Source organism: Pan paniscus, chromosome 12 (genome assembly GCF_029289425.2).
Source record: "Pan paniscus chromosome 12, NHGRI_mPanPan1-v2.0_pri, whole genome shotgun sequence".
Classification (NCBI taxonomy): Eukaryota; Metazoa; Chordata; class Mammalia; order Primates; family Hominidae; genus Pan; species Pan paniscus.
This window is the reverse complement of record NC_073261.2, coordinates 28,554,910-28,576,059: the sequence shown is the minus strand read 5'-3', so window position 1 is coordinate 28,576,059 and position 21,150 is coordinate 28,554,910. Positions and strand designations below refer to the sequence as shown.

Here is a 21,150-nt window from a genome sequence, read left to right as displayed (position 1 = left end):
AAATAAAAAAATTTAAAAAATACAGTGGGAGAAGGGCAGAGTGGGTGGGCACATACATAAGACAAGATGGCCTTGGGTTGAGAACTGCTGACGTTAGGCGATGAGCACAGGGCAGGTTCTTAATATTATTCTGGCCATTTCCCTACGTGAAATGAACAAAACTTTCATTTTGTATTGAAAATGTATTGATTTGTTTTTTGTTTTTTTCTTCTACTAAAATTAATGTGTGTGTGTGTGTGCTGAAATTTCCCATAATAAAAAACTAAAAGAAAAAAATCATAAAAAAGGCTCTATTTTGGCTGGGCATGGTGGCTCACGCCTGTAATCCCAGCACTTTGGGAGGCCCAGGCAGGTGGATCACCTGAGGTCAGGAGTTCGAGACCAGCCTGACCAACAGGGAGAAACCCCGTTTCTACTAAAAATACAAAATTAGATGGGCATGGTGGCGCATGCCTGTAATCCCAGCTACTCGGGAGGCCAAGGCAGGAGAACTGCTTGAACTTGGGGGGCAGAGGTTGCAGTGAGCTGAGATTGCGCCATTGTACTCCAGCCTGGGCAACAACAGCAAAAGTCTGTCTCAAAAAAAAAAAAAAAAAAAAAGGGCCTCCATTTCTCCATCAGATTCTCCCAAGTTTTGTACTTGCTTTCCTTTTCTCTGGCTATTCTATTTTTCACCCATTTGCCTTCTATCTCTGGGCCCAATGAGGCCAAGGAAGGCAGATGGCACACGATGCTCTCTGTCTCAGAAGTCATGATTGGGAGGTCAGTAGACCAGGCCTACTCAGTGTGCACCGGGAAACAAGGAGTGTGCAATGGTCCTTTCCTCTTTGCATGATACACAGGTCATGGTTACTGTTTTTTTTTTTTTTTTTTTTCTGAGACAGAGTCTCTCTTTGTCACCCAGGCTGGAGTGTAGTGGCGTGATTTCAGCTCACTGCAACCTCTGCCTCCCAGGTTCAAGCGATTCTCCTGCCTCAGCCTCCCAAGTAGCTGAGATTACAGGTGTATGTCACCACACCCAGCTAATTTTTGTATTTTTAGTAGAGACAGGGTCTCATCATGTTGGCCAAGCTGGTCTCGAACTCCTGACCTCAAATGATCCACCCGCCTCTGCCCCTTAAAGTGTTGGGATTACAGGTGTGAGCCACCATGCCTGGCCTATGTTTACTGTTGACCAAGGACCTCACAATACTTCTCATGCTGATCCCCCATCATATTTAGATATCAGGAAAAATAGAATCTTCAAGTTAGAAAAAAATGACACCTCAGAACCATTTTCTCTGTTATGGAAATAAAATACACCCTTGGTGACAGTTCCACATCTTGGGATAAAAATAAAAGTGGAAGCAGTTATCATCCCAGAAAAGCTCCTTCCTAAGGTAGGAGCTGGATGACCTCGGTACGCTTTTAGAATAACATGGACATGAAAGATTAAGGCAGGGCAGTGTCAGGAAGCTGCAGGGATGGGCGGCCGCTCCTCAAATGGTGCCTGGAACCATGAGCAGGTGTCAGTACATATCTGCTGATTAAATGTTAGAGGGATGAATCAGTCAGGAAAGCCTTCCCTCTGAAATCTGAGCATAATTTTAAAGACAAGGAGGGATGTGGTCAGGAGAGAGGAGGCATTGATAGCACTGGGCTAGACGGCACAGCAGGGGCCTGTCCCAGCCTCTGGCAGCAGCTCTCAACCGGGGCACCCATGACTCCCAAACCCTGGGTGTCTGGAATTGATGAGGGTGTTTCTGTGCATTACATTCATGAGGGGGATCAATAATGGCAGTAGTGTCTGGGGCCAGGGATACTAAAGCCCTTCAAAGAGCAGGAAGGTCCCTTGTATAATGAAGAATTGTCCCCTTAAAATGACAAAGGGTGCTTGCAGAGAAACACTGCGGCAGAGTAGGAATGAAAGGAGAGCAGGAAGAAGGGCTGTAGGGAACATGAGCTCTAGGGCCTGGCAAAGATAAGAGGAATTGAGACAACTTCCATAAGTAATGCAGCAACACTGAATTAGGAAAACCATCTAGTGTGTTGAGCCGGGGTTGGAGAGTCCGACATTCTGGGACAGGTTTTGCCATTCATTTGCTATGGACCTTGCGTCTGGCCTTCAACCTCTGGCTTAGTTTCCAAACCACCCTTTCCTTCTCTGAATAGGGTGCTGAAAGAGACAGTCAGTCCGTGTCCAGGCTACTATGGACAATCCAAGGGGTTACTGTCCCCTCCTCATTCCCTAGATTCTGAATGAAGACCCCATGTCCTGGTATTCCATTGTCATAGGATTACCACAACAGATAAAAGAATACAGATCTACCGATCTTCTTGATAAGGAGAGCTGAGGGAGCAGCGAGAGGCAGGGGAAGAGGACCGGAGCCTGAGGAGCCCACGCAGACACCTCCAGGGATGGGTGCTTCCCTCTCCCCAGTCCTTCTCCTGTGCTCTTCCAGGGAGCCAGCCTGGAGCATGCTGATAAAACGCACCCAGCACGCAACAGGTGGCATCACTGCTGGCAGGTTTGTCTCCTGGAGAGTTTCCCTCTCACTCAGCAAGATGGCTTTCGCTTTAGGCCGCGATACTTGAACTTAATTTAACTCCCTACTCCTGACTGTTTGGCTGAATATACAAGAAGTATTTTTGAACTGCCCCAAAGAAAGGTGGAATGTATTATCGGTATTGTCTCTAAACATCATCTCAGCAGGAGCCATGAGAGACTGGCTCTTCCTGGAGTAACAGAAATCGTAAGAGGTGTGACTAAAAGTTCAATAGAAACCTTCAACATGGCATCTGAATTTCTCCCTAGCCATGGAAATAGACCAAGGCTGTCAATATTTTAAAAGGCTATTGACTCTTTTCTCTCCCACCTCCAAACAATTCCTGCTGACTTCTGTGATACGGAAACAGTGCTTGTTGATGTGCAGCTGGTCAGAAAATGATTTAAAAAGCGAAAGGAAAACAAACAAACAAAAAGCAAGAAACACTGCTGTCTGGCCGCCAATGGAGTGCCTAGGAATTGAGGCATCCCAGTGGCGGCACCTGTTGGCAACGCCACAGGACTGATGTTAGCCCCGTCTTCTAATACAAGCTGAGTTGGAAGCTTAGAGCAAGGGCTGCTTTCCTTTAGCAGACTGGTGTGACGCTGGGAACAAAAGGTCCTTCTGGGCCGAGAGACACGGCACCCTACTGGGCACTAAGCAGTGTTCTCTGGTGATTCTTCACTCTTCCAATCTGTCACATGATGTATGCTACCACGCATGCAACACCGTGGTACTTAGCACCATCAACTGCCTGCACTGCTTTTTTTTTTTTTTTTTTTTTTGAGATGTTGTTTCACTCTTGTTGCCCAGGCTGGAGTGCAGTGATGCGGTCTCAGCTTACTGCAACCTCTGCCTCCCTGGTTCAAGCGATTCTCCTGCTTCAACCTCCAGAGTAGCTGGGATTACAGGCATGCGCCACCACACCCAGCTAATTTTTTTGTATTTAGTAGAGACGGGGTTTCACCGTGTTAGTCAGGCTGGTCTTGAATTCCTGACCTCAAGTGATCTGCCTGCGTCAGCCTCCCAAAGTGCTGGGGTTACAGGTGTGCGCCACTGCGCCTGGCCTGCTCTGCTATTTTTTAATGACTAATTTTCATTGTGCTATTTAATTTGCAGTTACTCTACATCATTAAAAATTTTACAAAAACTCACCATCTATTATGAAAGAAGAGGAGTATATGTCAGATGTTTTAAATAATTTGAGGAAAAAACCCTTCATGGCATTATATTAATTGTATGTCATATACCAGAGCAAAGACCACCAAGATGTTTTTACTGACTCCTCTCTTTAAAAAAACCTTCAGCTTTTGCACACTATTTTATTTTACTACTGGAAAATAATAAAACGAATAAATATTGGAATTAAATGGCAAAGAAAAAATTAGGTGACTCATGATTGAAACTTGAAAAAGTACTCATAGTAAACTAGATGAATTGCCCAATTTCATTCCTTCAAGAGTTATACATTACAGCAACTATATTTTTCTCTTCCTAAATCTCACATCATCTCTTCCTTGCGACTTGCCTTTTATTCAGTTCTCAGCAAAATAGGTTGAGAGGGTTAAGAGAACACGTCATTGATCCTTCCTGAGTTCATTATTCATTACGAATGATTCTAAACTCCAGTCTATGAGACAAAACATGTTCTTTTTTTTCTGCCAGAAATTGCCATTTTCAGGTTCTCCTCAAGAGATGACATATTTTCTCTGTCTTTATTATAGCAAGCTTGTTGCTTGGGAACACAATCAGTAGATATTCAGGTTTCAATGTATGCTAAATGAATTACAAGTCACATTCTGTTATTGAAGGGAAATCAAAGAGGAAATTAAATGCCCTTATTGTAATTGGGTCAAGCACTGAACAAGCTCATGGATCCTGGAGTGGGGAGGAAAACAAAGTGAGAGGCTGAAATTCAGAGGGCTCTCAGAATGATCTCATTTCTTACTTGATAGAAACAGAACTTACGCCTGGAGAGGTTTGTAATTCAGTCTGAAGTACCTACTATGTGCAAGCACTGGACTTGGCTTAGGTGGCAGTCACAACAAACAAAGCCCTTGCAATATTGTGCTTAGTGTCTAGAGGTGGGGCAGACATGAAAAGCTACACACACACGCACACACACAGCAGTCTACATTCCAAGGGGCATGGCTGAAGAGGACAGGGTGCTCTGAAACCAACTAATGAAGGAAACCTTGTTTGGAATGAGTGTCAAGGAAGGCTTACTAAGTAAGAAATAACAAAGCTGAGGCTTAAAGGATAAAGAAAAACGATCAGATCAGAGAAATGGGGGTGGGTGGCGAGGGGAGTGCTCTAGGCAGGGAAGCTCTAGTTTGGGAGCAAAGGCCAGGAGCTGGCCTAGATCCTGGCTCAGCTGAAGAACTACAAGATTTCACTGTGCTGCGGTTCGGCAAGTGGTAGGGACAGCAGCAGAGCAAGATGAGGCCAATCCCAAGGGTTTTAGACATCAAGTGAAGTATGTTAGGTATTAACCACAGGACAATAGAAAGTCATCGAAGGGTTTACATTAGGGGAAGCTGGGTGAAGCATGCATGGGGCTTGCTTATATGTTCTTTGCACTTCCTGTGAATCTATTACATAATTAAAAAAAAAAGTACGGAGGGAGGCAATAAGATTTTTCAAACATCTTGCTGGCTTCCGCATGATGAATGGAACTGGGTAGGAAGCGACAAAGTTTGAGGTTATTGCAGTGATGTGGGCAAGAGAAGAGCATGGTAGTAGTGAAGATGGAGAGAGCTAGTGTTACATTGTGAAGGTCTGATTGAGGGAACAGGTGACTGGTTGGATGTGGCAGGCCAGGGAGAGGCATCAGGTGTGAGGTCCAGGTTTCTGGCTTGGGCACCTGGTATGGATGGAGATCCACTTGTTAAGTGGATTAAACTGGGGGCATAAGAGCAGGGGGCAAAGGTAGAACTGAGTGTTGGGTGTGTGAAGTTAAAGTTGCCTACAAGATGTTTCAGTGGAGACTCTGAGTAGCTAGCTGGATACATGAGACTGAAGTTATTAAATGCCAATTAAGTAAGAAACATCAATAACAGTCATAAAAAATGGATTGAAGTTTCTGGATCTACATTTTGCTACTGTTCTAAGAGAAAAAGATTTGGATTTCAACTGGTTGGGATATATCTTTGTGTTTTCATTATGGATATCAGTAACCTCCATTTTTGCTATCAACAGTATCAGATTTATTCTGCTGACAATAAAGGAGGTATCTCTGCACAGGGATTTTAATCAGCTTGTTGCACCTGTGATAGGACATTGTATCCATATTCAAATACTTGAATAAACGCCCTTGCAGCCAATCTTAGTTTGTGTTTTGTTGTTACTGAAGCACACTGTAAAATTTAGACCCAATCACATATTTTTATAGAAGTTCTACTTGTAAAGCTTTACATTTTTGCTGTTCTTTTTCAAGTTGAGACTTGCACTTATTAATTTATTTCACGGTTTAATTTCCTTCCACATCTATAAGCAATTTTATGTTTCATTATCTGAACTTTTATGCCATTGTTTTTCACTTCAGTCCTAGTTAATGGGTCTCTTAACTTTTTATGTTGTAGGCTTCCATTTAGTATTTTTCAACCCATTTAGTAATATCTGCAAGACAAAGGAAAAATTCTTACTCCTCTCTATTTTTTCCTCAGCAATAATGAGTCTTTTGCATTTTCGGATTCCTAGAAATAAATGCTGCCTAGGAAGCATTTTGTTCGGTCAACTTTGACCTCATTCCATTCTCTATAGGGGTCAGGCAGTCAGGGATGATAATATAATTCATCATCCAAATAACAACAAATTCGAGAGAGAAAGGGGATGCTAACCAGACTGGAGTCAGAGACAAAACGAGAAAACCTGGCTGTTCTGGGCACATGGGGCTGCACAGTCACTCTAATGAGGACTGCTCTGTGCAAATATGACTTGCTGCTTATAAACCCTGTTAAATAAGATCATGATAAGAAGGCAGACCTCAGGGCCTGAGGAGCATGCCAATAACGAAAGCACAGAGCTGAACTGGGTCAGCAGAGGACGAATCCTTCCAATTCCTAATGCTGAGTCCAACCGATGCTTGTGTGATTTTCTGGCTCTCTGTCTATCGGCTCCTCCCTCTGTTCACAGCAGACACCCTGAGGTCTAGCTCACCCTTTGTGTTAAGTGTTAACTCTTTTGTAAAAATTCTTAAGCTCCTCTCCATGCACTCCTAGTCTGTAACATGAAGTAGCCCTGGATTCTAGTCATTTTTGGGGAGTATGCCGTCTACCTCATGACAATTTTAGTTTTGGCTTCCCAAGTTCCTTACAAGAACATTGATGGCAGAGATCCTAGCTCATTTTCCCTCCACCTAAAAGAGCTCTCTCTCAACCCATAACACTTACAAGATGTGAGCAGGTAACCTCGGGGATGACAAATACTACTGTTTGCCACGATCTCCAATCTAAGAGGTTTGTGGAAATACATTTTTTTCATATCTGTGTATTATTTCCCTATTTGCTTTATTTAAATACTTGGACACATTTTCCTCTTTGAAAAATATTTGACTATCTTCTGCTTCCCCACATTACTTAGGTTTGTTTATGTCTACTAGAAATTTGATAGACAATAAAAAACATTTATTGAGCACCTAGTATATCCTGAGAAAAATGCTGATTAGGGTTGACCATACCAGATGAAGTTTGCACAGGCAACATTATCTCATAAGGTGGATCCTGTTATCAACAGAGTGATCTGGGGGCCTTACGTAAGGCCAGATTGTCAGGGACGGCTATAATTTGGCAAGTCAAATCCGAGAGGACTGAGAGAGGCATACTTATTTTTTTGAGCATTTCTAGGACATTTCACTCCCTAGAGATAAACCCACGTGTGACATCCACTTCCTGGTTCCCCTTGCTCCAAAGCACGTGGCTCTTCTAGGCTCTGGAGGCTTTTGCCATCACAAATGAAAACGAAGGCAGATGCTATCAGTCAGAAGCAAGAAGAGAAAGGTGTGAGGACAACGTGAGAGGGTGCCGCAGGGACTGTCCCTGTCCAGGTAAAGGCTCTATGGAGGGCACAGAAGATACATGGCACCCTGCAGGGCAGGACATTCTGAACACCATGAAAGCAACATTATAGGTGAGAGGGGCCCTGAAGGATGCCTGAAGGAGGGCTGTGGGACACATGGCTGGTGTGGGGGTGGTAAGAGGTCACTCTGAAGTGGGAGGATGATGGCAAGAAGACCATGACCATGTGTGAGGTTATTAGTGTTCACCATGATGTGGGGTGGGTGATATCTATCCCTAAGCCAGATTCTCAGGGCAACTCAGCCTCAGCCTCCTGAGTAGCTGGGATTACAGGTGCCTGTTACCACACCTGGCTAATTTTTGTAGTTGTTTTTTAGTAGAGATGGGGTTTCACCACGTTGGCCAGGCTTGTTTTCATAATTTTATACTAACATTTATTTATATTCATAGAAAATATTTTATATTAACCTACTTTAATATTTTTGTCCAGTGCATTTAAGATATTGAAACAGAGGTCCAGGAAAATTAGCTTGCCTGTGGTCTCAGAGCCAGTAAGTAAAGGAACCAGGCCAGTGAGGGCTCCACAGAGCAGCCCCATTCTGTCTTGGCCTCACCATGGACTCCTGTGGCTGGAGGTTGAAAGCAAAGGGGACTAGGTGAATTCTGAATTGTGGCAGTTTCAGTGAGAAGAGGACTGCTGGGACACTGGGTGGATGCTAACAGACACTGGGGGAAACCTTTATCTGGGGATGCCAGTGAAGGGGAATAATAGGAGTCACCTCTTAGACAAGTGTTGGCAAAGGAGATGGGAGGATTTCAGGTTTCTGAGACTAACTTCTCTTCTCAAGAGGGTTATATCCTTATTGCTGATCTTGGCCCTTGTCAAAATCTTCTGGGGAAGAATTCTTTTTACCTCCAGGGCTCATCATGACAGAACTATGTAAAGGAAGTAGCTGTCTGGGTTAGGTCTGGGTAGGAGCGAACATCGCTGAAGATTTGCCTGGCAGAGCGGGCAAACCTACTGGTGCTGTTGGATGCTGGTGGAAGATCCAAGCTCAGCTGCCTGTTCTCAGAATCAGGTGGCTGAAACGTGGTTCCTGGGACTGAGTTTTGGCAAGGCAACTGTGCCTTCTGGATGTGCACACATGCATACATGTGCCTGTCTAGCTACAATTTCAAAGTGACAGCAAACAAACAAGAGTAGCCATCAGACCCAACGCTGGCTGAGCTGCTAGGAGATACAATGCAGGTAGTATATGCATCTAAACTTCTGGTTCTTAGGAATGGAAGTTTAAATGTGGAGTGCAGATGGTGATGCTGGTCAAAGTGAGGAAGTGATTTACCTTCTGGACAGCTGCCTTGGTTTCCAGATCTCACTAGAATGGGAAGGTCTTTTCTAGAGGTCTGTGACATACAATTTTAGAGGAAAAAATAGAAAGTAAATCACCACTAATAAGTGCTAAGTTCGAAAAGTGCCGGTTGACTTGTCTTTCCAGATAGTTCCAGCCTTGGTGGAATTTAATGCAGAAGAGATGACATGTCAGAGTGACTGGAGCATGAGGCGATCGTATGCACACGATGAAGCTTTGCATAAAGGTGATACTGACGTAGCTCCTTATCACAGCCTAGACTATTTAGGTTCTGCTTGGACAATGGATCAAGTTTCCTAGCACAAAAAGACCTGTGTGCGCAGAAACCGCTGCTTTGTGGTCCAATCCCTCCACCAGATGAAAGCACTAAGTACTGCAGGTTCCATCATGACTCTGTGGTCTGCTCATCTGGGCTTTGGTCATTCACATGTTCCTTGAACTCATCTCACAGGGCAATTTCAATGCAGGCCAGACCTTGAGCAAGGCCAAGATGGCGATGTCCATTAATGGCTTTCATCTTTGGCTCAGCAGGTGGATACTGGGATTAGTCATTTCCTATTTTGTTGAGTTTGCCAAATACATTCTGGACCTTTAAAAAGTCCTTATGCTATCGCAATATGATGCTTTGGTAGAGTCCTGTCCACTTTCCACTGGCCTTGGCAGGTGGTTGAGTAATATGAAAGCAACTAGTGCCTAAATTGTGAAATACAAATGTTACTTTGTTTTTGTAGAAAGACCAGATGAAAATAACACAAAATGTTTTGGTATTTTTGTTAAAAATGCAATCTGGGCTTGAAGAACTTAAATCTAAGTCTGGCTTTATGTTTCATTTAAACCTTTTTTACTTAGGCAAAATAGCAATATTTGAAGGTAAAAACAGGTTTGTAATGATTAGGAAAGATTCTCCTAATTTCTTAATTGCACTTTGCAAACCAATTATACAAGAGAAAGCTGAAACAGTTCTGAATGTGTTATTGTTATCAGGATTTTTACCTCTCAAGTGAACAGTGCTTTACGATTTATATGTGAAAGTGCTTTCGCATGTAATGTATAATAATCACACAATCTTCTTTGAAATGCCTTGAACTTTAAGAACAAATCCAGGTTGAAAGGAGAGGTACTCAGAGAAATAATGTGAATCAGATCTCTCCAGAGAATCAGATCTCTCTACTGGAATCCTTGCGTGCAGGGTTTTCTAGCGTGCAGATGACCATGTCTGGGGGCCTAACATTCTAGCCACTATCTGGTCTGCTTCTTAAACATGGTCTTGTTTTAATTAACACAACCTTTTGGCTGCAGATCTGGTGGGGATGGAATTGGGAAGTGCCAAGGGACCTTGAATGATCACACATGATTTTTCTCCGTGTAGAAACAACAGGCTAAGAGAGTCTCCTGAGAAAAGCTGGGCTTGTGAGATAACCAGCCCTACCTGGAGAAGCTTTGGAAAAAGAAAAACAAAAACTCAACTTTACAACTGTATATCTGGACCAAACACCTGAGGAACTGTCGGTAAATCCTTTACTATATGACACTGCCCATGCCTGGAAATGAGGGATAGCGTATACTCCAAGGAACAACATCTCTTGCAGGGTTTCACTTCCTAAAAAGCTACTGAAGAAAAAAACCATTGAAGTCATGGGACAAAGGGCTATTCCTCTGAGTTAAAGAAGAATGTCCCCTGGAGGGAGAATTCCACTTCTTCTGCCAACCAGCAACCCTGCTGGCAGCTGTGTTTGAGAAAAGTGTGCCTATCAACTAATGATGCCTAACCCCTCTCCTGGCTCCTGAACGGAGAGTCTGTGTTGGCGGTATTGATACCCACCATTAACAAAAACTTCGCTTACTTTCAAAAATGTAGATCCTTTTATGAATTCTTCATCATAACAAAGGCAATGGTTTCCCATTTTTGTCTTAATTGTATGTTTGCCCAAATTTGATGGATCATGTTTTGTTTTTTATATAATTTTCTTTTTCCAGATTTCCATTTAGGGTCCTCAGGCTAAAATTAGGCATATCCCATGACCCAGGCTGGTTGGACACAACTAAATCTACATAAATCTCCATTGAGTCTCCGAGGAGATTCGATGAGAAAATATTTTAGGAAACAGGGTTGTGAGTCTCTGTGCTCAGTGATATTTAAGTTGGCTGACCATTTCAATTTTGGAAATTATAGTCCATTAACATGAAAAAAAGGCAATTACATGTTTGTATATTTCTACCTATGCTTGTGCTTTTTGCAAATGTTTATAAAGAGTGGCATGATAAAATAAAATAATTTTGTGTTTGCTTCTGGTGACAGTAAAATTTTATTTATAAAATACAATTACTGGCCAGGCTCGCTGGCTTATGCCTATAATGCTAACACTTTGGAAGGCCAAGGCAGGGGGATCACCTGAGGTCAGAAGTTTGAGACCATCCTGGCCAACGCGGTGAAACCCCGTCTCTACTAAAAATGCAAAAAATAGCTGGGCATGGTGGCACACACTTGTAGTCCCAACTACTCAGGAGGCTGAGGCAGGAGAATCGCTTGAACCCGGGAGGCGGAGGTTGCAGCGGGCCAAGATCGCGCCACTGAACTTCAGCCTGGCGACAGAACAAGACTCTGCCTCAAAAAAAAAAAAAAAAAAAAAAAAAAAGGCAATTACTTAACTAAAAGCTTTAGGATGGTTAAACAAACCAACCAACCCTTCTGCTGAACATCTGAGTTCCACTGATTATGATGGGAGGTTCAAATATATGATTACTTCATATACGGATGTGAAAAAGGTCTGATAGGCAGTTTTCAATTAGAGTTATTGTTCTGTTTCCATATTAATAGAAACCAATTAGTTATTATGAACAGATTGGGTATTTAGCTCAGGTACAACATAAAATGCAAGACTAAAAAGAAAAACGAACATACAGTATTCTTTTTTCTATGTTGCTATGAGGTTTAATATATTTAATATATACTTTTTGTATGGTCCATTGGGGCAAGGGATTTCCTGGCATTGAAAATTTACTTAAAATATCTGTGGTTAAGTTATCATAATGAATATTACTAATGTGTAATTCATTAAGACCAACAAGCCAGCATCTTACATGATGTTTGGTACTTAGTAGGTATTTGAGTCTATGCTCAGTTTTTTGCAAAAACTGTCTAGCTCTTGTTTGCCTACAAATAACATTGACAGTACAGTTCATTTCTAATGTAGGAGAAACTTCATTTTGGAGCCTTGCCCCTCAAACCTGGTCCTGATTACTGCTTCAACTCCTGTTTATATAATTCTACACAATTTTGGCAGGATTCAAGAGCACATACCAGGGTGTTGGCTTTTATGAATCTCCTGGGATGTGAATGTCACGCTGACTGGATGAACCCTGGCCACAAATCCCAGACAAGCACAATGATTCTATTTATTCAGACTTGGCTGCCTGAATGCAGATTGACTCTGTGGGTAATAAATTTTCACAGGCCAAGAGCTTCAGGATCAACCAAGCTGATCCTGAGAAGAAAAATGCAACTAAGGAAGTAGAGTTGGGCTGCAAAAACCTCCTATGTTTTTATTCCATGTCTGCATATCATTCAGCTAATTCATTTAGTTACTGATTGACATGTACTGTCAATGCTTTCAGACATTTTAAAAGCTCTGCTTTGTGTTATGCAATTGTCATATTAAAAAGAAACAAGGGAAAAAATGAAGAGCTTCCATTACAATTGGCAATCTGCTTTTAACAGTACACCCAAAACTGATGTAAGTCATCCAGTAATCTCTGTGGTAAAGAGCACAGAATTGAGATGGGAATGTTTCTTGTGCTGCTCCATAGGAAACCAAAGGAAACAGCAATAAGAACTGCAATTTTGTGCTCAGAGCAACCTCACCTACAATCTTGGTATCTTGATGAAGCAAGGCTTTACATTATTTCTAAGAGACGCGATTATTACTCTATGCATTATAAATAAGAAAATAATTGGCTCTTTAATTTGCAGATTTATGTTAATGATCTATATATCTATTAAATTAATTGCATGCTCTCCAAATATTGATTGGGGATTAAAAGGCAACTTTTCATTGTGCAAGAAGTAAATTAATGCCAATGGGGAAATTTCCCTCTACAGATTAGATCCAATGATTGCTGTCTGTAAAATTAAAATAGTCAGTTAAAGTGGATAAACCATGCTCATTTAAAGAGAAAAATGTGGCAACAGAGTTAAAATAAAAAGACTGCCCAATATGTTTGGATAACGTAATTACTGGAAGCTGCAGGCATGTACATAGCCGTTCAATTTAGATCCCTGGTCCCTTCCTCTCCCTAAGCTATGTATTTGTCATCTCCGAAACACTTGTCTGCAGTCGACACTATCTCAGCTGCTCCTTGCTGAAAGTCTTAATCATGTGTCCCTGTCCTCATGCCTTAGCTATAGTAATGCCATCTACTTATTTGCTTGTGTCCAACCTCCCAAGCTTACCCTGACTTGAGAGGCAGAGCTCATCTTTTTGCCAAATGGGAAGACATGCAATATAATTAATCACTCCCTTCCTAATCTATTAAATTTTTTTTATACTTACTGTCTTAAGTCTTCTAATTCCTTCACATTGTTTCACAAAAACATTGGTCTTTGGAATTGTTAAAACCAACAGTTACAGAAAGGAGATCAAACAAATTACTCCAGGTATCACATACCTTTCATTTACTCAGATTAAATAAGAAAGCTGATTCTCAGATATTTTGTGCTATTTCCAGTTGGAACCTCATCCAGTGTGAAAATCATAGGTGCAACCATAAGGCTATGCTTATGCTTCCATTTCATTTATGTTCGTAAACTTTCTAAGGAAACCTGGTCACAACCCCAGAACTAGAGGCTACAGCCAAAATTTGGTTATTCTTGAAAGGGAAGGCTGTGGAGAAACTCAGTCTCTTGGTTTTGAAGACTTCTGTTTGAGATAACTTATGAAAACTTGTAGTTTCAATATAGCTTGATGTAAGCATCCTTAAGAAGGGGCTATAGACATTTCCATGGAGATTGGATAAATGCTTTTTTTCTCAAATAGGTTATTTGTGTATTAATCTATAGCCAATTTAAGATATTGGGCCTTATATTTTTGTCATCTCTGTCAATACTTTTGATGTTTGGACAGAACTCATTTGAAAAATCACAGAGTTCAGGAAAAGAACAAAGGCAGAGCAAAGGTCATCTTTGATATTGTACAATGGACAGTGGGAAATACTCTCAATTGAAGGCATCACTATGCATTTATCCACGCATTCGTTCAACAAATATTTAGCAGTTCTGCTGTGCCAGACACAGTCCCTGCCCTCAGGAAACTTCCAGTTTAGCTGGTGTAGACAGATCTTAGAAAAAGTAAACATAACATATAACTAAAATTACGATGAGATTTAGGTAAAAAGATGAAGGATACTGTGAGAAGGACTAACTGGGAGTTGATTAGATAAGAGGGAGGTCTCCCTGAGGAAGTGAAAGTTATGCTGCGCCTCCAACATGAGTAGGTGTTAGCAAGGCAAAAGTGAGGGAATAGAGGCCTATGGAGGCCCTAAGGCAGCTGAGCTCAGCTTCCTGCAGGAGCTGGGAGAAGGGCCGGGCCGCAAATGAGCTCAGTGTGAAGATGAGACGTGGACAAAGCCAGATGGTGCAGGGTAGTGTCGGCCATGCTGAGGGCTCCGAATTTGATCCCAGGTGGGATGGGAAACCTATTTAAGATTTTAGACCAAGGAATTACTTGATCTGATTTTTAAAAGATCACTGTGGGGAGGTTGTATTACAGAGGGCAGGAAACAGAAATACAATGGTTTATACCAGACTGGTTTTGACTAGCTGGGAATGGAAAGAGGTAGATGGACCAATATTTAATTTTGGAGGCTGAGTTTATAGGACTTAGAGATGAAGTGACTACCTGAGTGAGGAACAGGGAATCATCAAGGATGAGTCTGAAGTTTCTAGGCTGGAACAGCTGGGCATCTGGCAGTGCTAGTTTTGGAAATGGGAACAATAACAAGAGGAACATGTTTGTGTGTCTGGGTAGCAGTGGCAAAGGCCAGAAGTCCAGTTGGGCACAGACTGAATCTGAAATGTCTGTGAGACATCCAAGTGGAAAAGTAAAGTAGGTTTGCGGTTCAGAAGAGAGTTCTGAGCTGGGGATATAACTTTAGAAATTGTCAGTATATAAAAATTGAAGGTCATAGGAATGGGTGAGATCACCCAGAGAGCAGACATGGAGAAGAAAAGTCAGGAATAAACATGGAAAGTTTCCAACATTGGGCAGAAAATCAGAGTCAGCAAAAGAGCCTGAGAAGAGAAGCCGGAGGGGCAGGACTCAAACCAGGAGAGTGTGGTGTTAGACTCCTACAGAGAAGTGGGTGATGAACAGTGTTCAATGCTGTAAGTCTTCTAGTAAGACAGGGGACTGAAAAGAGCCCAGTATAATTGGCTCTACAGAGGTCATTGGGGGCCCAATGAGGAGCATTTTTGGTAAAGAGATGGGGTCATAATGAGATCAAAAGAACAAGTCTCTATGTAGCTCTGAGGAAATGGATGAACTTTGGATAGGAGCAGGGCAGTGTCCTCTCACAACAGGAGGACACAGGATGAGTGAAGATGGAAGCAGTGGTGCAGATGTGGTATTGTGAAGTTTAGGTTTCTCTGCTAGAAGCCAGTCAGCCATGGTATAAGGTAGGGAAATAAAGATGAATAAGATACACAGTGAAATTCAGGTTGTTTACTTATGAAGTTGGGAAGACAGAAAACTACATTTGTATTACCTATTGTTATTCATTCTGTAACAAAGGTAATTATAGGATATTAAGGGAGAAAGCATGCAAAATGACAGTACCAGCGAACTGTTATAAGTTATGTATATATAGTGTAATACCTAGAATAGCCACTAAAAAAGCTGTACAAAGAGATACACATAAAAATGTTACAGACAAATCAAAACAGAATTCAAAAGGTTTAAGGAATACACAGAAAGGCAGGAAAAAGAAAATAAAAACCAGGAAGAAACTAAACAAAAAATAGAGTGGTAGACTTAAGCTTTAACAAATCAATAATTACATTAAATGTAAATGGTCTAAATGTATCAATTAAAACACAGAAATTGGCAAAGTGAATAAAAATATGACAACTATTAATTTATGCTGTATATAAGAAACTCATTTCAAATATAACAATATTGGTAGGCTGAAAGTAAAAGAATGGAAAAAAGTTACATTATGAAAGCATTAATCAAAATAAAGCAGGAGTAGCTATGCTGTTATCAGAAAAAGTAGACCTCAGAGCAAAGAAAATGACCAGAGACAAAGTGGGACATTACATAATGATAGAAGGGTCAATCTAAGAAAATATAGCAATCCTAAATGTACACACACCAACTAACAGAGCTGTGAAATATGTGAAAACAACCCGATTGAATAGAAAGAAGAAATAAACAAATCCACAATGACAGCCAGAGACTTCAACACCTCTCTCTCAACATTAGATAGAGCAATGAGACAGAAAGTCCAGAAAAGATACAAAAGAACATCAAATAAGATTAATTGATATTAATAGAACACCCTACCCAACAACAGCAGAATACACATTCTTTTAAGTGCCTATAAAACATATACCAATACAAACCATATCTTGGGTCATAAAAAATCCTCAACAAATGTATAAGAATTGAAGTCATACAGACTATGTTCTCTGACCATAAAGGAACCAAACTAGAAACCAATAAAAGCTAAGATTAAGGGCGATCTCTGAGCACTTAAAAATTAAACAACACATTTCTAAATAATCCATGAGTCAAAGAAGTCTTACTGAACTGAATGATGATGAAATACAACACATCAATATTTGTGGGATAAAGTTTATAGCATTGCTGAGAGTCAAATGTATAGCACTAAATACTTATATCATAAAAAAGAACGAATCTCAAATCAATAATCTAATCTCCCTCAAGAAACTAGAAAACGGGCAAAAATGTACCCAAAGCAAGCAAGAGGAGGGAAATAAAGATAAGAAATCAGTGAAACTGAAACAGAAAAACCAAATAGATAATATTAATGAAACAACAAGCTAGTTCTTTCAAAAGATCAATACAGTTAATAAACCTCTAGCAAGACTGATATAAAAAAGAAAGAAGACAAATGATGAGTATCACTAATGAAACGGGCTGACACTATAGATCTTGCAGTCATCAAAAGGATAATAAAGGAATATTATAAACAACCCTATCCACATAAACATGACAACTTAAGTGACACGGATAGACTTATTACTGAAGAACAGTGTACCACTTATACCCAGTATGAAACAGATAATCTAATAGCCCTATGACTATTAGATAATCTGAGTAGCTCTATAACTATTAAAATTTTTTTTTTGGCTGGGCGTGGTGGCTCACGCCTGTAATCCCAGCACTTTGGGAGGCTGAGGCGGGTAGATCATGAGGTCAGGAGATTGAGACCATCCTGGCTAACACAGTGAAACCCCGTCTCTACTAAAAAATATAAAAAATTAGCCAGGCATGGTGGTGGGCGCCTGTAGTCCCAGCTACTCAGGAGGCTGAGGCAGGTGAATGGCGTGAACCCAGGAGGCAGAGCTTGCAGTGAGCCAAGATTGCGCCACTGCACTCCAGCCTGGGTGACACAGTGAGACTCCATCTCCCAAAAAAAAAAATTTGTTTTTGTTTTTCTCCCCGAGATGGAGTCATGCTGTCACCCGGGCTGGAGTGCAGTGGCTTGATCATAGCTCACGGCAATCTCAGCCTCTTGGGTTCAAGCAATACTCCTGTCTCAGCCTCCCGAGTAGCTGGGATTACACGCACGCACCACTATGCCCAACTAATTTTTGTATTTTTAGTAGAGACTGGTTTTCACTATGTTGGCCAGGCTGGTCTCGAACTCCTGACCTCATGATCTGCTCTCCTCAGCCTCCCAAAGTGCTGGGATTACAGGCATGAGCCACCACACCCGGCTGGGAAATAGAATTTTTAAGTTTAAAAATCTCCAGGCCCATATGGTTTTACTAGAGAATTCTGCTAAATAATTATCATCTTTTTGTTTTTGTTTTTGTTTTGTTTTTTTTTGAGAAGGAATCTCACTCTGTCACCCAGGCTGGAGTGTAGCGGCACAATTTTGGCTCACTGCAACCTCCGCCTCCCAGGTTCAAGCGATTCTCCTGCCTCAGCGTCCTAAGTAGCTAGGATTACAGGCACATGCACCACGCCTGGCTAATTTTTGTATTTTTGGTAGAGAGGGGGTTTCTTCATGTTGGTCAGGCTGGTCTCGAACTCCTGACCTCAGATGATCCACCTGCCTTGGCCTCCCAAAGTGCTGGGATTACAGGCCTGAGCCACTGTGCCCGACCTAACATCATTTTTTAAAAGCATAATCTTTTTGTGAAAAGGGCAGGGGACCCTTCTCAATTCATTTTATAAGATCAGTATTACCCTGATATCAAAACTAGCCAAAGACAGTATAAAACAGAAAACTTCCAACCAATATCCCTCATGAACATTAAAAAGACAAATGTGTGGTGAGGATGTAGAGCAACTGAAATTCTCTTACACTGCTGGTGGGACTTTCGACTGGTACAACCATTTTGGAAAATGGTTTGAGATAATTTACTAAAGTTGAACATGCACATACCCTACTGCTCAGCATTTATACTTCTGGGCATAGATCCAACAAAAATGTTCCCATGTGCTCAACAAAAGACCTGTACAAGGATGAAAAGACCTGTACAAAGATAAAAAGACCTGTACAAGGATGCTGATAAGAGCACACTATTCTACTCCCCGACCCCTGCCAAAATATCCACATGCCCATTAGCAGTGGAATGAATAAGTAAATTATGGCATACACACATAATGAAATAGGATACAGCAATGAAAATGAACAAACTTCAATTACAGGTAACAACATGGGTGACTCTCATAAACAATGTTGAACGAAAGAAGCAAGACACAAAAGAGTACCTGCCGAATAATTCCATTGATACAAAGTGCAAAAATAAGCAAAATTACACTATGGTGTTAGAAAACAGGAAAGTGGTTATTCTTCTGCAGAGTGGTGACTGGTGGGAGCATGGGGGCACCTGGGAGGTTGGTCATGTCTGTATTTTCATCTGGATACTGGTTATATCATATATATACATAATCATTTTTAAAGACATATCATTTTTATAAATCATATACAAACAGGCTGGGCAAAGTTGCTCACACCTGTAATCCCAGCACTTTGGGAGGCCGAGGCGGGTGGATCACTTGAGGTCAGAATTTTGAGACCACTCTGGCCAACATGATGAAACCCCGTCTCTAGTGAAAATACAAAAATTACCTGTAATCCCAGCTACTTAGGAGGCTGAGGCAGCAGAATCACTTGAACCTGGGAGGCGGAGGTTGCAGTGAGCCAAGGTCGTGCCACTGCACTCCAGCCTGGGCGACAAGAGTGAAACTCAGTACACACACAAAATATGCCTATTGGATCTGGTGACATGAAGATGATGGGTGACCTCAAGTTTCGATGAAGTGGCAGGCTTTGGGATCTAGCATTAATTCCAATTTTACAAACAGAGACACTGAAGCAGACAACAGTTCAGAGGCTGGGCCAAGGTTGCAAAACTAAGTAGCAGAGTGGGGATTTGAACCCTTGAAGTGGGGCTGCTGTGCTCTTAACCATTAAACTAGACTGTCTTTTGACCTTCAGGATTACAAAGGCCATGGGGAGAAAAGGAAACCTCAGATAGGAGTGTTCAAAAGCATGGAGTCTGAGGCGATCTGAGGAAGGGCAGGCAGGTATAGCAACTTGAAGCTCTTGCAGACACCTCTTTATTACAGTGGCACATGGGCTGGTTGAACCAATATTCACAAAGACAGCCAGATATAATGTCAGAAAAGGTTAAGGATTTTCATACACTGTACTATGTTTATTGAGGCAAGGGATTTTTAAAATATTTTGGGTTTACGGTGCAAACTCTGATTACATCTAGAAAAATCATTTATGTTAAATGTTCAATTATCTCAGAATGCCAGGGAATGAGTGTGTGTGTCTGTGTGTGTGTGTGTGTGTGTGTGTGTGTGTTCGTGCACCGGCTATGCTGTTTCAGGGATAAAGCATAGTTTGGTCTTGAAGAGAAAAAAATACCATATCATTAGTCTTGTTTAAAAGTATGGGAATTACAACTTTGTGATTAGACCAGGGTAAAATTATAGGCCAAAGCAGGACAACTTAATGCAATTACTGTTGAAGCAATAACTTAAACTATCATACGCAAAACCACTGTCTGGAGTCTTAATTAGGAAAAAGGGATTAATGTATAAAAATTATTCATTCTGTCAGTTCCTTTTATTGCAAAAATAGGAAGGTATATTCACATAGGAATTAAATGCAAGAATAAAGGATCTGACCTGTACATTCATAACACAATATTATCAGTGAGTACAGAATGGAAGGGGGTAGCTTAAAAAGCAAAATGAGTCAACTAAAAGCTCTTACTGCCTTAGAGAACATGTATAGTATGTCATTAGTAATGTTTATTAAAATTGAGTTTTCATTGGAAATACTTCCTGGAAATAGCTCAGGAAATTATTTCCAAATTTAAAAAGGTTTGCAGATTGAAATAGTCTGTGAACCCTTTTTCTAATAAAAAGCATACACAATTTACATGTTTGATATGATTTAATCCATAATCTATGTATCCAGGCCACTTAATGGGAAAAAACACAAAGAGTTGAAATCATTTGCTTATCATCATGTAGATAAGAAGCCAAAATTAGGAGTGAAGCCATTCTATATTTCTGCTAAGATTGCTGTGTGGCAGATATCTGGCTGCCCTGGAAACAAATCAACAGATCTGTAAAACACTCGAAGCCCGAGTGGCCTTCTTTGCCCAGTTAACCTTCTTCCACTGGGTATTCTCCACCTGCCAATCTGGTTTCCAGACTCCTCAAGCTCTTCTCCCTTTTTCGTGCCTCAGTTTCTCCCATGACATGAGTAACCTCTTTTGTGACCTCATAGCTATGCTCTGCTCACTCTTCCTCGAAATTCTCCTTTGACTTTTATTTAACCTCTGCTTGTTCTCTCTGTAAGTTATTTGTATTTGCATGTCTAGACAGTAAATCATCTGCATAGCATTTCATGATACCTTTCTATTAATTCACTATTCCAAAACCAACAGAACAGCATTATTATTTTGTACTGCATACAAAAATGACTTATTAAAAAAAGCCTCTCTGAATTGTCTTTCTACCCATCACA

At 41.1% G+C, this 21,150-nt stretch overlaps 1 protein-coding gene across 7 annotated transcripts in view; it reads right to left on the bottom strand.

Annotated features, from left to right (window-relative positions):
- AFF3 (ALF transcription elongation factor 3) overlaps positions 1 to 21,150 on the bottom strand; it is a 597,738-nt gene that overhangs the window by 104,700 nt on the left and 471,888 nt on the right. The window lies entirely within an intron of this gene.